This window comes from Daktulosphaira vitifoliae, unplaced genomic scaffold (assembly GCF_025091365.1).
Source record: "Daktulosphaira vitifoliae isolate Bord-2020 unplaced genomic scaffold, ASM2509136v1 Scaffold_4, whole genome shotgun sequence".
Classification (NCBI taxonomy): Eukaryota; Metazoa; Arthropoda; class Insecta; order Hemiptera; family Phylloxeridae; genus Daktulosphaira; species Daktulosphaira vitifoliae.
The window spans coordinates 26,250,347-26,269,467 of NW_026099575.1; the positions used below are offsets into that span (position 1 = coordinate 26,250,347).

A 19,121-nucleotide genomic window follows, 5' to 3' on the forward strand; every position below is an offset into this window, starting at 1 on the left:
TAAAAATTAAAAACCGTACGACGAAGCTCGACTCCAGTTTCTGTGGGCGGAGCTATAAGTCAGCCACAATATAAACCGCCCCTGTAAGACGCAGACACTGGTTAAAATTGGAACAACACACCAGTGCGCTTAATGCTGCCGATCCGACTACAACCAAGGGGCATAGAAGTCTGCCTTTCGGAGACACTGGCAACGTGATTGTACGAGTTCATCTTGTAAAAATAATAATTACGAATTTCACAAATAAATTCTATTTCGCCAATGCACGCGTTCATCTTCCGTTTCAGGTAAAAATAAAATTTCTTAGCAATATTATATCAATAATATTTTTAACGGACGAACTAACCACCCGTACGGGTTCTCCTATGGGGTAGGCCGTTATTGTCCTTAATGAGCATATAAAGCGTTAAAATTATATATATGTATATTTTTTTTAAATATCGTGCCGAGTCTCTATGGAGCATTACCATTTGGTTTTTATTAAAAACAAAATTTTGATACGTGCTGCTACCCAATAAAAAAAGATAAATTAACCATTACATTTTAAAATTTTGGAGTAAAATTTCTAAATAGGTATTTCAAGATGAATATTTTAATTTTAAATTAAAAATTATTTCATAATAAGCAATAAGCGTTGTATGATCAAAAACCCTTTCAATAAAAAATATAATATCCACATGTACCAATTTTGTTTGTTAGAAAATAATTACAAATTATATCCTGTTAATTGCATACTTTGATATCTATTAAAAAACATTCTTCAAAACCAGAGATTATTATAGCAAAATTTGTTGATTGTCATTTTCAATCCTGAAGTAAGTAAATGAATAATTGAGCACTTGAGTGTAATATTTTTTTTTTATAGGCTTTTAAAAGATATTATCCTTAATTTTTTAGGTATTATAAGTTAACAATTAAATATTTTGACTCAAAAAGTTTAATTTTATTTTCAACTATTAGATTTAACAATAAAATTGTATTTCTCACTTATTACTTAGGTATTTATCATTTGAAAATACCGTCTTGAATCTTAGGCGTTTACTGACATTGATAAACACATAATGAACAGCATAATTGTCTGCTGACACTTATGAGCGATAGTACAAATCATTTGAATAATTTACCTAAGCGTTAAGTCGTATGAGCTATCAGTCGGCGAAGGTTTACGATTGTTTTTCAATATGCCATACAAAAAATAAAAAAAACAATAGTATAATCATCTGACAAAATCACTGGCGCCAATGTTGAGCGCCAAGTACACGTGTACTAATAATAATCGCTTTTTTTCTATGATGCGAGAAATTTTTTTAATAATTTGACAAGCGCATTGCAATTACAACGCAGTAAAAGAGCTTGCGCATAATGATAAAACACAATAGTAATGCATAAAAACCTATGCTTTATTATACATTGATGAAAACGAGCGGTGTCGTACAAAGAATTAATTTTAAATTTGCAATTAAACTAAAACATATATACTTACATAATGATAATGTGTTAATGTATTTTAAGTACATTTAAATAACTTTAATATTCAAATTTAATTTACCATCGCTCTGGTTCACCAGTTAGTATTGTTCCTATTTTCCTATGCAAAAAAAATAAGAAACAATTTAATAAACATTAGCGAGCCTTACGAAAAATTTATTAGATGGTTTGCCAAAGGTATCATAGGATTGAACTGAAATGAATAAACTAATAGAATTGGTTAAGTGGCTTTAAGGGGCTATTTTCAATAAAACAAGTCTCCGTTTTACAAATTGTGTTTTGAGCAATCCCTGTATGCATGTTAATTTATTCTTCAGGGAGTCAAACTAAATTCCACTACTGATGATTACTATATAATTTGACGAAAAATAATGCAATGATTCCTAAAAGAATTTTAGAGTGTCCTAAAATATACTCCTTTGAAAAACAAAATTATGTAAAACCTATTAATAAAAAATGTTTACTAATTATAAATTAGACAATATAAATAAATAACAACGTTTTATGGAATTTTCTACGGAGTATGCCAGTGGTTAGGCCCAGAGAAACACTAAAATCTGTTTACCCCAATGTGTTTGCTTTTAATGATTTAGCATAGCAATCTAATGTAGTCAGCTACTAATGGAAAAAACATTTACTCTATTATTTAATGTATGACTTGCACGCCGTTTTAAAAATAAATAATGTCAATATGTAAAACGGTTGTTATTATAAACGCATAAAACTACACATCTAATAGTTGGCGCCTGGCGCCTACATAAGTGCTGCGGGTAACTATCGTCATTTGTAAATTTCAGCGGTTTTTGTTTTGCCAGACAATTGTTTTCCGACCTCAGAGCAAATAAAAGGCGCTTAAAATGTATTTTTGTAGAATACCGAACAATGTTTAGATAGAACGTTAGTTGAACGCGCATATTTTTTTTATAAATTTTATATTAAAAGCTTTTTTTACTCATCAGGTTTTTACGGATAAAATGACGAGTTCAACTCAAAATTTGTTTTACTTGATTATCCTACCGAAATGACAAAAAAACTTGATTATTTTCTATTTGACCCATATACAACGGTATGTCTGCACGCGAAAAGCAAAAAAAAATGTGTTGTTTACTTAATTGTCGTACTTATAGCCTATACAACCGTGACTACATTATACATTGTTTACTCAGTCAAACGTCTTGCGTCTCGACTGTGTGTACAAAATACGTTGAAACAGACCCGAAGTAACATAACAAAGTGAAGGCACTCCGTATGACCGATAATAAAATGTCATTGACGAGTAAATGCCTTCTTTTGTTTATCACTCCGCGGTGATTAATTCACAGTTAACGTGTAAACATATGCTGCTAGATTAAAGTTCGTTAATCCGAAGCGTTGGGATAATTTTGTAACTGTAACATGCAAGGTTCACATTGTGTAAGAGAGATATTTTTTTCATCAAAACCTTTCGAGTAGGTGGTATTTAACTCTCAGTGGTGTTTAACTCTATTTTTAAAAAGTAATTGTCATGAATTTAATGACGGTTTTATTTAATTACCCGGTGATGTTGACGCTGTATAACGACCTTAGCATCATGACCGTTACAATTGTAAATGATAATCAATTTTGCGAATATATTTCAATGAAACGTTTTTATGAGCAGTAAAAAATGCATACCAACCACCCTCATCGACCCTCGCGCGGTGCGTCCTTTTTATACACATGTACGTTTGTATACAAACACATAATGTGGAAAATTAGTTACACGCGTATACTATTAACAAATAAATGTTTGCAATAAAGAGATCCTTTTGAATAGAAAACCGCAATTCAGTAAAACGCATTGGAATGTATCATCTGGTCACTATCATTAATTTTGTTTAAAACATACAATTTGCTGTAAACGTTCTTCGTGTTATGTTCGTAATAATTTAACAATCAACATCAAAAATACTTCGTGAATAACAAATTCTATGGGTTTTCTAAACCGCTATTAAATTTGTTTAAAACATGAAAGAAACACGTTATTACGAGGAGATATATCACTATATGAAAAATATTTTACATTTTTTAAAACGAGATTTCAAAAGTTAAACAGCATTTTAAATTAAATTAAATTTATTTCTAGCAGTATTTGGTTCAGGGCGTCATTTGGAGACGTTTCTGGTTTGTTTCATAGAAACTTTTTTCAATTTCATATAAATTTAAATGAAAATTAACGCTTACTTTATCACGTGTAAACATTTTAATAATATGTTGTAACATATTGAGTTTATTTTCCAATCACACTAATTGATTGTTATGAATAGTTTAGTAGTTTTTAAATTTACCACATTGAAAAGAAAAACATCGACAACTCAACTTTCATTAGTTTGATACCAATTTAAAATGTATTTCGTATCAATTCATTAAGTTATTCATTAGGATCAATCTGTAAATTAACGCATAATAATTAATTCTATTTAATCGTGTTTAACATAAAAATTTAATTGCCACAAGACTTTTAAATACTAAACTTTATATTCAGAATTTTAAAAATCTTCACATAGTTTTATTATTGCTATTGTTTTTAAATTTTTTTTTTGTCTGTTGTCAGTTTTTACTAAGAAAAAAATTACTACAACTTAAAAAATTCATAATTTAAACATTTCTAGTTTGAATTAGTTACTTTTTATACACACAATAATTTACCAGCTCCCACGACGTCTTGTGTTTTCTAAATAACAAGATTTTGCGTTGAGTCTAAAAAACTATAATTAATTAACAATTCGTTCAAATAATTTAAAAAAAAAACATTTTTTTAAATTTGTTTTGTATAATTATGTAAATGTAGATTTTTACCGAGGGCACAATACTGATCCATACTGGCATACTATCAAAACGCTATTTACGAGAAATCAAACCCAACAAAAATGTCTGTAACTTAATTCTAGTACAGATTTAATACTAGGAATTTTTATTTTGTGAAACAAATGTTTGCACATTTATTTTGTACTAATAATGTATAAGTAAAACGTTTCCGGTTAGTTTGTTTATAAACATTACACGAACGTTTAGAATGATTTAACTTGATTTTATCCAAATAATTCTGAAAATTAATTATACTTAAGCTCAGGTTTGTGAAATACATGGATATATACTTTATATTTGACCAAAACATCTAGAATTTTATTAAATGAAAATAGAAATTGGAGGTGACGTCTAATAATTAGGGAAAATATAATTTAGATTAATTTTACATTACTACATGTGATTGCAAATAAATTATGTTTTAATGAGGCTTAGGTCTAGGAATGAATGTTATTTACAGTTTTACCAATATCATTATGTTATTATGACAAGTACGACTATGTTATTATTTGATTGTCGTAAAAAAAGGGCATGCTTCTTATATATATATATATATATATTATACATGTTAAATTCGGTATAATTTAAACAATTTGTATAACAGATCTTTTAGGTAAAATTTTAAAAAATACCATGTATGTTATACAGTAGCCTGTTCAGAAATTTTGAATGGGGGAGATATTATTAGCTTCGATGCGAATAAAATAAATAAAATTATTAATAAGACTAATAAATAGTCTTAAAATCGTTATCCTTATTGTGTCAGCGTAATATAAATTGTCCCCTAAAAATAATATTATGTCTATGAACATGTATTATCATTAATATACTGGGTTTTTACTAGGCCTACCTATGTATTTAATTATCTTAAATATTTCACAATAGATATTATATTATCTTCATCGTGTATAAACTATATATTTTTATTTATAAATATTATTTTCTATTAATTATAAATCCGATCATACAATAATGTGACGAAAATCGATGGAAAAAAAACTTCAGATTTCTAAATTATATTGATAAAAATTTAACTAAAATCTACCAAGTGAGCTACTATATTATTTTGATTGGCGACAAATCCCAGAGAGAATATGTCACTCATTCTCTCCCTTCTCGTCATGCGTCTGTTATACAATAATTAGCATACATGTTATATTTTAAAGTACTAAAAGGGACTCTACGATATTACAGAGAGCCTCTCTATAAATCAATGCATTTGGGACCAATTTCTTGGACCTCCTAAGAAAAATGAGTTTTGTGATTACTATTACTCTTAATCAATTTTTTTTTTGCTATAATAACCGATTGCTTCCTCAAATATAAATATAAATATAAATCTAATATCTTTACTAGATGTTTGATTTGTATTTGTTTATTTCGGATTACAAATAAAAATGTACATCCTAAAAAACGTCAGAAACGTAAATATACATTTACAAAAAACGTAATCTAATAACACTTTGTCGTGTACACATAAATATATTTTATTTTTTAGGGAGTATGATAAAAATGATAAATATATCAATTACTAATTTATTTTTAAAATAATTAGTTTTTAATAAATTTTAAGTATCATGCAAATTTAAAATTGTAGAGAATTATAAATTATTTTTATTATTAACATTTTTACCTTGAAAATTACAAATTTTTTTACTCACATGTTAAGTATAATTTACCTTATTTGACTAATGCTAATATCTTAGCTGCTATTAATAAGTATGGATAGAGATGTTTTTTCACTGAGTTAAATTTAATTGGATAAAATTACGGGAAATTCGATAAATTGGTAAATTATGCTAAAAACTCTTGTTTTTTTTTTACAGCAATAATTACCTTTATTTTTTAATTATCGGTTAATTATCAATGTTTAATAAACATGGCCTATAATTTATAGAGTAGTCAAAATGACATGTGTTTGCAAAACGTTTTCTTAAATATGTAAATGGAAAATCTAAAAGAATTAATTCTACAAAATCTTCTTAAACATAACAATATGTTATTTGATTTGAATTAAGATTGTATGTATCCACTGTAGTAAAAAAATAAAATACGGGAAAACTATATTCGCGGTACAGTTTCTACAAAATTAAATGCTACTATACTTACTTTTGAAGGAGATTCCAAACAAAAATATATAATTGAATATAATATTCCAGACAATTTAATTATTAGACATTTACGAGCCATTCCTTGTCGAATTATCTAAACTGTCATATGGTATGTCTGAGAAGGGTAACAACCCCTTAAACCACCATAGGTTTATCTAATATTATTCCATATTACCATAGCAATTAGGCGTATGAAATGTTTTTTTTTAAATAAAACTTAATATAAATAAAATAAAGAAATGTTGTTGCTAGTGAGGTATTTACAGAGGAAGGGAATTCATTGGCTCTGGACCCCTACACCCAAAGAAAAACCTCAATCAAAATTGAAAGAGAAATTTTATTAAGGGTTTATGATAATGTTTTATTAATACGAACAAAATAACTATTCTTATAAATAATTATTGTTCAAGACAAGAAAAAAAAATATCATATTGATAAATATATCATTGATTCAATAGTAATGATATATTTATCAAATTGAACAATGAATTTATTATATAGATCGAGGTTTTTCTCTGGGTGTATGATCATAGTATAATAGTATATATTAATAAAATAATAGTAGTGGTAAAGGGAGAATAAGGGTAAATCTCCGTGCTACTCTAAATTTAAAAGCTACTCGGATCCCCATACAAAATTTCTAATTTCACTACTGTTGAGAAAAATTATAGATGTAAGTATACCGTTAATGTCGACACAATGATTACAGTAGTATGACACGATGAAAATTATTCATTAACAACAAAATTTTAACGCACAATAAAACATTAATACGTATTTAACGAAAAATCTCACTGTTCTGTAAATTTTCGTAAAAAAAATTTACCATTAAAAAAAAAAGTACTGTAAAAATTACTTTTACTTGTAAATTTACATATCCAAGTATGGCAAAAAAAAATGCTACAAGTCACCGTTTGGTCTGTGTTACTACGTTTAAAACACTTCGGTTGACTCCACTTTCGTTTTGGTTTTTGAAATGTTTTATGTAATAATTTTATTTAAAAAATCCGTCATGAGCAAACGGCCAACTTTCTACAGCCGCGGTGTGTAAAATAACAATGCAGACATTGCACCGCGAGCATGGGGTCATTGACACTTTCACACGTCTTTGCGTAAACCGCCTCGTGAGTCTTCACTTCGGTCCTGCCCAAACATCGTGTGTCGATCTTTCTGCAGAGTGCCGGTGTTTTTACAATTTGCATTGTAATTTTTTTTCTAGGGCATGCGGTGAAATTTTGTCCGTGTCGGCGTTCCGTCACGGTGGCAATCGGCGCCGTCTCATCTATCGGACGTCGCTGTCGTGTTTTGTTCATGATACGTATACATTTGTACGTGTGTATGTATTCCGCGCATATTGTTATAGTTCAACGGTGTGTGTGTGTGTGTGTGTGTGTGTGTGCGTATGATTGCATAAAAACAAAAGAGGGCCTGGATGATTGTGGCGCCATTCGACCAGGTGAAACGTAACGGCGGCTGCGGTGGCGGGCCACGGCTAATTATCCACCGGCGGCGACCATTGCCGCTGCAATACGTGCATATGTTCAACGCTCACATACACCGAATGTATAACAATAATAATAATAATGTTTGACTTTTACGTCGTCTTCTTATCGGGGCAGTTGAAAACTTCTCTTCAACGATGATATTATCGTTGTAAACTCGATTCGTAGCATATAATATATATATATATATATATATATATATATATATATATATAATACCGTTGAACTGCCGCTCTAAGTTTCGACTACGCCCGCTGAATATAACGACATAATTATTGTCATTAAACATTCGTCCGTATGTAGACGACGACGTCGCATTACAATATTTCAAGTAGTCTGTTGTTTTCCGTCAATGTCATACGGTGGCGTCAACCGAAACAAACGATATGAAACATGCAAACGACACCACCGCCATCATAGACGCCACTGTCGCCGCCAACCGTTACATCAATGGCACCTGATTGTCACGATATTTATTGCTTTCCGTCATCACTTGGTCTGCGAGGGCCGTCTCAATAATGTTTTTTTTATGGTCCTTCATCTCTATATATTCATAGTTTGATTTTTTTGAACAAATTTTTATCATTTTTTAACACATTTACCTCGATATATGATAATATTCTAGAACACCTCTGCCCTTGGAATATTATAATACGGAACACGGTCAATAACTAGGTACCAAACATCACTGAATGCGCTGTAACATGTAATGACAATAATAGTTATCATCAATAACAATGTTAAAAAAAAAAAAATTACACTTTATTATTCGTTTTATCCTTCAGACACTACACCGCAAACAAAAAAATTTACCGACCCATTATTCATCTAATATTTTGCGACTCTATTGTTTAGACGAAGTATTAAAAATTGTATCAAGTACAACGTTGTCGCCAATAACATCAACACGTTTGAAAATAATTTTATGTGACTCGACCTTCTGACGCGTCGAATAGCCAACGCCTCGTTCTAATAATATTATAGAAAATGTAATCTGATTAAAAATTATTTTTTGTTCCAACTGTATTTTCTTTTCCATTTCAACCTTACCCCGAGGTTAATACTCATAACCGAAAAAATAATATCGTATATAAATAATAGGGTAAACCACGCAGCTCGCGTCAGAGAGCTCGGAGGCGAGTACATTGTTGTACGTGTGTATTATACTTATAATGATAATAGTATGTGAGCAATCGTATTGGTTATTACGTTCTTTTGTACTTTGAGCCACCGAAAGGAAAATAATTACATACATGTACCGAGTTACTTATAATATGCTGTACACGAATGTGTGGGTTCTGTTTTAACTTACACTCCAATTAAATATAAAAGAGGGACAGAATGTTATTCGTGTTATATAAAAACATTTTACGGTATAAAATAAGCTCAGAGCATTAGTTAGTACACCCAAGTTGTTAGCCTGAGTAGTTTTAAATCACAAGGTTGACATACAGTCGTGATATAATAAAACTGTTCTTCAAGACAAAATTGTATATTTGTACAAAATGTAAATCATTGTATACGATTGTTTAATGTAGTTTAAACTTATAATTTAGTACATAGTTAAGGTATTAAGGTAAGCCATAACACTTTTAAGTAGGTACAAATTGTAGATATATGTCTGAATAAAAGATATGGACAAAACAGCCGCATCACAATCTTGCATGTACCTCCCAAGGCGTTGATTTTGTATGCGTCGTATCTGTTGATCCGTTTGACCTCTACGGTACAGTCTGCATGTCCATTCGGAAAAAAATAATCTTCACTCAAAATACAGTATATAACATTATTAAACAAATCTCACAATAAACAACATAGAAAATGTGTTTTCCACAAGTTAGTTTGCTAGATAAAAATACATAAGTTTGAAATCTACAAATTTTAACAAATATATGTTTATAAGATATTACAAAACGAAACTTGCCTAATGAGATATTAAAACTGGGAATGGTGTAATAATGAAAAATAAAATTTAGTTCTAATTGAAGTTGTTTAATTTTATTATTGTACTTAGTGCCTGTTGAATTTCGTAATTCTATTGTTAATTTAATACTTTAAAACTTTGTATCTGACGACAATTGTACTTTCATAGAACTAATAAAATATCAACATATTTTAACGGTTTTCGCTCCGACAATATTGAAGTATGATTTATATTTAATTTTTTCAAATATCAAATCAAATTTTTGTTTTCATCATTTTTCTTGCGAATTATTTGGGGTAATGTTAAGTTATACTTAAATTCATAAATTTAAATTAGAATAACTCTACTGAATTGTCGTTATAACGGCAATTATTGTCAAATAAAATTTATTACACGACAATAGCTATTCGATGTTTTGATTAAATACCTAAAAAACAAAAAGTTAAACACCTGTTTTATGCATATAAATGTATTTAAAAAGCGATCGTTTACAACTTTCAATGAATACTATCCAATAGTGAAGCGCAGTTAAAACGGATGATTTCCAATCTTTTGTAACCATTTGATACATTGTACAGTGTAGTCCATAATCGCAAACATACCGTTTTATATACATTTACTACACAAATGGTCTATGTACCCTAAAATGCAGAAGCTGTATACGCGGTTTAATGATCACACATAAAAATATATTCTCACCATAAATTTGTTTAAGAATACATTGGGTAAAAAACCAATGACCACACGCCAGTTTTATAGCAAAGAAAATATAATTCAGTCCTTAGATTATTTTTACGATTACTTTGCTGCTGCATACAAATTATAGGTTGAATCACAAGACAACAACAGATAAAAAACTAAAAAAGAATTTTTTCGACATCTTCCAGACAGTTTCAAACCCATTTGGTATTGACAAAATCTAAACATTCCTTATAGTCTTTCATAAATTATTATAATTTAATTAATGATATCATCGACGAAATTTTAAAATCTTTACCGTATTAACTCACTTTGTATGCAAGACCGTCTCTACGATTTGCAGGGTCCACAAAAAAAAATGTGATGCTTTTCGCACGAAAAAAACTATACTCCCGTAAGTCGGTAAATTCTCTTATTTTAAAACTTTAACACGCGTAAAGTATATTTATTACCTATTAATATTTTGTTTAGAACACTATATAGAAGACTACTCCAAATAAACCTTTAATATCATAGTTTATACTGTACAAGTATTTTGTACTTGATTTCATTTAATTAATCACATAATACTGTCAAATAAAAATACAAAATACAGTTGTAATATATGTAAATTTTTGTATTTAAAGAAAACATAGAGTTTTTTAAGTGTATGGGACCAATGAAGGATTCTAAGTGCCAAGCCCATCGCTCGAGACGTGGCCCCGGCCTTAGACAATCATGTTTGTATATCACTCATACAAAAATTTATGAACAATCTTCATAAACTTGTGTTTATGTGTTATCATGGTTATTTAAATAACTCAGTTCCAACCCCAATTTTACATTTTGCTAATTACAGTTCAAAAAAAATCGTATACAATATTTAAATTGAATTAAAAGTATTAAGCAGAAAATTTGTGTAACTATTATAATTGAAGGGTACTGTGTAAAAACGAGGTAACTTAACTTTTTCAAAAAAAAAAATGTTGGAATCTAATAAACATTTTCCAGTAAGCATTCCTATCAAAAAAATCTTAAACGTTATATTTTTCATATAGTTAATTATTCCGTTCATACAAATGTATATTTTAGACAATCGTCACCAACAGTTAGCATTGGTCATGTGTAGAATGTCACGGTGACGGCGGCGGTAGTGACTGCGTTGCGACTTGACCACCGTTATGCGGCGCCGAGAGTGGCAAAGAATCGCGGTCGGTTGTTCAACTCTCTCAGAAAAACGTGAATGAATTATCAGTAGTGGCTGGTACCTGAATAATATACTAGAGAGTCACTGCATGGGAACGCTTTCTTGAATGGGCAGCGGTGACGCAGCAGATATAGCGAAAGGACAGGAAGGCACGTCGTAACTCGCTAAAGATAAATAATAATAATAAAAATATACAAATGGACCTATTAGTAAAGAAGAGTGGATACGCACACTTATCCATTAAGAAGTTATACGAAGATTCAAATATTGTGTTAGCTTATTAAGTATTACACAACCCAACACATTACTGTCGTAAAATACAAACCACTATGTAAGTGGTTGAGTTTTGTTTGTCACCATTTGAATAAAGTACTAAATAACTCTTAAAAGATTTCATTTAAAATGAGACATTACGCTTGAAAAAAAAGTTCCTTGTAAATTTTACTACAAATCCCCAGAAAAATTATAATCTGAACATTAAATATATATATTAAAAACTGCTAAAATGTTTAAAAATAAATGAGTAAAAACATTTTATATTAAATATTATAATACTTGGGTATTTTTTATGAGTCATTTTTTTTTAATTAGATCCTTTAATTTTCTATAGCGGGAATTTAAAAAGTAAATTTCATATAAAAGTTAACTTTTAAAAATGTTCCGGAAAACATAACAACTTTAAAAATATTTTTTATTAAAAACATATAGTATAAATCATATAGTGAATATTTATTTCATATAGTGCAATAAAAAATGAGAGGTAGAGAGGGAATTAATTCTTACGCCTCCAAAAATTATTTTGAAACTTTCTAATTGCACATTCGCATGAAAATGTTTTATGATTTTGATGTTAATCACTGTCTTATTTTAATCTATACCAGTTCCCCACTGAAATGGGAATGTATTTTTCAATAATTATTAAAACAAATAATAAAATATTTATTGTTTAATAATATTTTAATTTATTATAAAATACAGAACCCTTTTCAAAGGGTGGTCATTTTTTTAATTTTTGCAGTAATTTAAGATTTTATAGAATTTAATACGCTATAAAAACATAAAATAATCAATAAAATATGAATTAAAAAACCCAGCACAGGGGGGTCGCGGCACAGTGGTGACTTGGCATAGTTGGATCAAGTATAATGATATCTGACAGTGATTAAAATCACTATCAAAAAAAAACGCTTCGATGCAAATCTTTAGATAGTGTTTAATTTTAAAAAATTGGTGGATTATTCCAAAAGCTTCATAAACTGCTAGTTCCTTATTAATATCCTGATTAAGATAAAGTATGTCGAATGAAAAAGGGATTATTAAAAAATAGTATTTCCCATAAAAAAATTATATTGATCAATACACTTTTCAATAAGTTATAGCATTATAAAGTTAAAAATGTAAAAAATAAAATTGAGAATTTTCACACAATAATAGCATTTGGTAGCCATTTTCACCGTGAAGACAAAATAAAGTCCGAAATTTTTTTTTTCCATGATAAAGTATATTACATTAGCTTTAATTTAAGATATATATAAAAGTGTCAGACTTTCCGGAACACTTTCAAAATTTAAGTTGAAAAAGTCAATTTTTTGTGAAAAAGTTGTCATTTTGAATCCCCCCCTGTAGGCAGGTAAAAAGTCAGATTTATAAAAAAAATATACCAAATGATAGGTAAAGACATCATGCATCTACAAAAAAAAGAATTATATTGATCCATACATCTTTCGAGAAGTTATAGCATTATAAAGTTAAAAATATAAAAAAGAATTTTTTTACAAAAATCGTATTTTTTTTATTAAGTTTAATGTCTGTTTTCACCATGAAGATAAAATAAAGTCCGAAATTTTTTTTTACCATTATAAAGTATATTACATTAGCTTTAATTTAAGATATATATAAAAGTGTCAGACCTTCCGGAACACTTTCAAAAGTTACGTTGAAAAAGTTCTACTTTCTATATGCATTTTTATGTTTTGAATCCCCCCTGTATTTAGGGAAATGGTCCGATTTAAAAAAACAGTATGTCGAATGAAAGATCTATATAAATACTACTTCTCATAAAAAAATTGTAATGATTCATACATTTTTCAAAAAGTTATAGCATAATAAAGTTAAAAATGGAAAATACAAAATCGAAAATTTTCACACAAAAATAGCATTCGGTAGCCATTTTCACCATGAAGATAAGATAAAGTCCGAAATTTTTTTTTTTCATGATAAAGCATATTACATTAGCTTTAATTTAAGATATATATAAAAGTGTCAGACCTTCCGGAACATTTTCAAAATTTAAGTTAAAAAAATTAATTTTTTGTGAAAAAGTTGTCATTTTAAATCCCCCCTTGTGGGCAGGTTAAGGGTTAAATTTATGAAAAAAATATACCAAATGAAAGGTAATGATATTATGCATCTATATAAAAAAGAATTATATGGATATGTTCATTTTTGAAAAAGTTATAGCACTTTTAAGTAAAAAAAATTGAAAAAATTTCGAAAATTAGCGATTTTTAAATTTGTCATTTTTTTGGAGGTTTCCCCCTTTTACGGGGAACGAGGGAATTTTTTTCAATTTTTAAGGGTAATGTCTTCGACTAGATACGATTTGTGATCTTTTGACGTATCATTGAAAGAAATCGGTTCGGTGAGAGCTGAGAAAAAGTGGTAACAGACACAAAAAAAAAAAAAAAATCTTAGTATTATCTTAGTAAAACCAATACCTTCTCAGCTTCGCATCGAAGCTAAAATTACAAAAAACATGTAAAAATATAGAATAAAATATATATTAAACTTTTAACATTTTAAATATACCAAATCACATTTGGAATTCAATTGTAATATTACAATAATTGTAACATTACAATTACGTTCCTATGATTATTATATTATAGTACCAAAGTTAAAACAATAGGTATTTCTAATAGCATAATATTTATAGGCAGCATCAGAAAAAATGTTCAAAGGTAGTAAATATCGATACTTACAAAGCAAAAGCGTCGAAATGGCACTATTGTGTCACCCTGATATACAGGTGTTCAGTAAGTTAGGAAACAGTTAAATTGTTACAAACAATGAGTACAATAGAAATTCGTTTCCTTATTTACTGAACATCCTGTATACTCTACTTATAAGCAAAGGAATTTTGGCACATTGAGAGATATGATATATAAGGTGAATTTCAATTAAAGTTCCTTAGAAACATGCACGTATCAAAGATTCTAATTGGAGAAGTGGGTACCTCATAAATATATATCATTTTGAAAATATTTAGAGGGGATCCAGACCACACTGACCTACCTAAATGTTTTCTTACCTAGATATTAATAAAATTACAAAGATATAAACGATGTTTTGTCATTTATTATTTTTAAGAAATTGACCTAAGCGATAATTTGAGGAACTAAACATCTAAGAAATAAAATATTCATCATTTTATACAGTATAATCATATTTTATTTATAATATAAATATTGTTTCGTACTATGTGATCATATTTCTATAATTAAATTTATTTTATTTTATTTTTCTATATAATATATAACAAAATAATAATTATAAACATATAATGACATACTGACAATTTTTTTCTAATTATGTTGTAAATGACACAGTTGCTTTACAATTGTTTATTTGATTATTCGTAAAATATTATTAGTATATAAAAAAAGTCAAGAAAAAAAAACAAAAAAATATATTTTTGTTGTTTAATTTACAATTAGTCTTTACATAATATAATACCAAAAAGAAAAAAAATTGGATATAAGCGCCAAAATTATAAAGTATTTTACCAGAATAGTTGTAGGTAGTTTAAAAATATATTTAATTTATTTAAAATAATTTAGCTTTAATCACGATGACATTCTGCTCAATTTATTGCAAAAAAGTTTATCAGCGTTAAAATGTTTACAAGTATTACGAGTTAGATAGTACAAGTAATCTCTAAATACACTGATTTAAGCAAAACTTTTAAGTCTGAATATTACTAAATTTAGCCGTGTAAAAAAAGAAAAAATTTATATAACGGGCAGTACATAAATATTTTTTAATATATTATAATTTAGGTTTATTATTAATTAAATGTATAATATTATGTTTAAATAAAATTGCAAAAAATATCTCGCTGCGGGCAGGATTCGAACCTGCGCGGGTAAAACCCATTGGATTTCAAGTCCAACTCCTTAACCGCTCGGACACCGCAGCATCGATAGAAAGGGAGCACTAATGGGTAATTTAAGGAAAGCATGTACAAAATCTATTATGTGTTAAAATTAACTTTTCATTTATTAAATGAATCTATATTAACTTAATTACTTTAACACAACTATTTTCATTATATAAATAAAATTCTATTTATTTAATGAAAATATTACCTGTTAAAATTGGAAATACAGAGTTTTGTTTTATTCCAAATTTATATAACTAAAAAGCTATTGTTATAATTAGATAATAACACTGTTTAGTTCCGAATATTCAAGTTATTATAAGTTAATTAATATAACTATTATTAATAATAATTAATAATTTTATCTTTTATAATATTTTAAAATATTTATAAATAGAGTATAATTTCGTTAACAATATATTAATTTTTATTGGTTAAAAGTAAGATCAATATCTTGTATCGCAAATCTATATAAATATTCATTATGAATGTGACGGTCTAGAAGAATAACCATGATTATTTTTGTTACATAATCTTATTAAAATAATTTCTAGAGCTTTTCTGATAAAAAAGTAAATAATAGTCGCAACTACAATTATATTAGTATGATGTTACCAAATTTATTGTCTTATACAAATATTATTTTGTCATAAATTTTAGGCTAGTTTCCAATTCTTTATCAATTTTACAAAAAATTAACTTGTGTTAATTTAAATGTGGGATACAATTATTTCAATTTTTTTTTCTAGTTTATCTACCTGTTTTTGAGACGCCCAGAAGTATCTTTTTTTCAGATAGAAATAAATAATCATTTCAATAAAAAATACAGTTCAATTTTTATATTTTAGTAAGATATTCAGTAGTAAAATTGGTGGTGTCTGGTTTCTGGTGCAACCCAGCCATAATCCCCGTCCTGGGTTTATTAAAAACATTTTTTCTTTGTTAAATCTTTAACTTATTTCTATGTTAATTAGACATGTATATTTCCATTTAAGAAACTTTGTTGATACTTCATTAATAATAGAGGGGAAATATGATCAAATTTTTTTTGAAATCGGGATACTATTAACTCTGAAAATAAAAAATTGTAATATGATTTATACTTTTAAAGATATCACATGAGGTATAGTTAATCAATCATTTTATATTATTTTACAGAAAATATTTTTGTTATATAAAATTGAACTTGTTGTCTAAGTTTCACTTATTATTGTATTTATGTCTTAATTGATCAGTGTATTCATATATGCGTTATATCAACTCATTTTCGTTGAATAAAGAATTTTTAGTTACAAGAAATAAAATCTATTGTAAATCATTCTGACAAGAGTTCAAACAGGTTTTTAATTTCTTGTCTCACTCTTCAAACATCGACTTTCGATTGCAATTTTCTCAATTTTTGATAGAATGACTCATCGTTTCAACGTTTTGTTCTTAAAATTATACTTAATTTTAATACTCTGGATTAGATATAATGACTTAAAGTTACTCGGCCGACCCCAAGTAGTTAGGATTAAATCGAGGAAAAAGAAAAAGAAGAAGAAAGTTTAATATATTATAATTAGTTTAATGTATGCTTAATTCGAGGTCGTATAAACTAGAGTATCTAATGTTTCAAATAATGAACCCTATTTGAAACATATTCTAATAATAAAAATATATCGTGAAAATAAAATAATTTTATTTTCATATATATGCTTTTTTTGTTAGAACATAGTATGTTATGAATTGTATACAACTCTAAAATGAAACATAAAAATGTCACCCATATTTCGAACATTAAAAATATTGGCTACTAGCTTTCTGCAAAATCTATTAAACGTAATCAAAATCGCGTGTACTGTCAATTCTAATAATTGTATTTAGGCTATATTCGTGAGTTGTAAGGGGTGGTACGAAACTAATGTTTGTATTTTTAATATTTTTAGAATACATACGACAGATTTATTACAATATGTACTATGCAAATGTCAAGAAATATTAATGCATTTATCAAAATTATTTGCGCACATAAATAGCGGTTTTTAACGGTCGTATTGACATGTGTTTACACTAGATAGCTTTTTTCGCTTGACATGATGCATCGTCCGGGTTTGTTTTTTTAATATAATTTATATAAGACAATATAGGTCGCGCAAGACCATATGTTTTTGATTTAGTACTACAGTGAACTTGGATCGGTATGTGTAAGCATATCAAACGTCTACAAACATCGACTACCAAAACGGGTATTTTAGGTCGGATTCCGTAGCAATCGAGCGACAGCTGAAAGGCATAATACTAATATTATCGTGTACCGCGTGACCCGGATTGAATAATAGGTAAGCACAGTATTGTCAAGATCATCTTTTGTCGAACATCAGTGAAATATATATTTTTCCCTTGTTGGATCATTGTATGAAGATAGATGTAATAAGAAAAAAAAATCCAGGAACTTATATAACAGCAATCGAATACACATGAACAGTATGTATATTGGTGAAACCCTAATAGGAAATTCGGTATTATATTACGCTCTCCGATTGCTTCAGTTTAATCACAACACAATGCATTTTTTTATCGTTACAGTGTATGCTTTACGGTGCGCATCACAGTCGTCGCGGTAGTGATGAAAGTGTCATCATACGACCGTGTCAACCGAATGAGCGTTACGCAACAGGCGCGACAAAGCCGACAACAATTGCAGATGCTGAAACAATACGAATTGACAAACTCGCGTATCGATGACACTTAAAAATGATAGAGGTGTGACTATGTACATGAATTGGTACAAACGTGGCGGCGTGGGATAAATTGTAATTATCATTACTATACACTGCTAGCGGTATGAGCGTTCGGTGTCTGAGCGCGTAATTATCGGAGACGGGCGCTGGTATGCACATGGAGATATGAGTCTGTGCTGTGTGCGTCGCCTTCGGTTTAATAATAATGAAAATAATAATGGTAATACCGTATAATAATAATAATAATGGGTAATAAAAGAATAACTACGGCTGGGGCAACTACGAATCGAAACTTTACGGCGCTGCAGAGATGACAACAATGAATTATTTCCATTTGATTTTATACATAAAATATACAAGGTGTGTGTGTGTGTGTATGCGCACACGGCGTAGGTATTGCGAGAATGGCAATTTTTGACCTAAAGGCGCAGTGGTATTTTAGCCGAACGTTTTATTTCAAATCAATTGTTCACTCCGTTATTATTATTGTAATTTAAAGGTAG

General features: G+C 28.5%; 1 non-coding gene across 1 annotated transcript; it reads right to left on the reverse strand.

Annotated features, from left to right (window-relative positions):
* Window positions 1-15,851: 15,851 nt before the first annotated feature.
* Trnas-uga (transfer RNA serine (anticodon UGA)) lies at window positions 15,852-15,933 on the reverse strand. Its single transcript has one exon. It is a non-coding gene; the product is annotated as a tRNA-Ser (tRNA).
* Window positions 15,934-19,121: the final 3,188 nt, after the last annotated feature.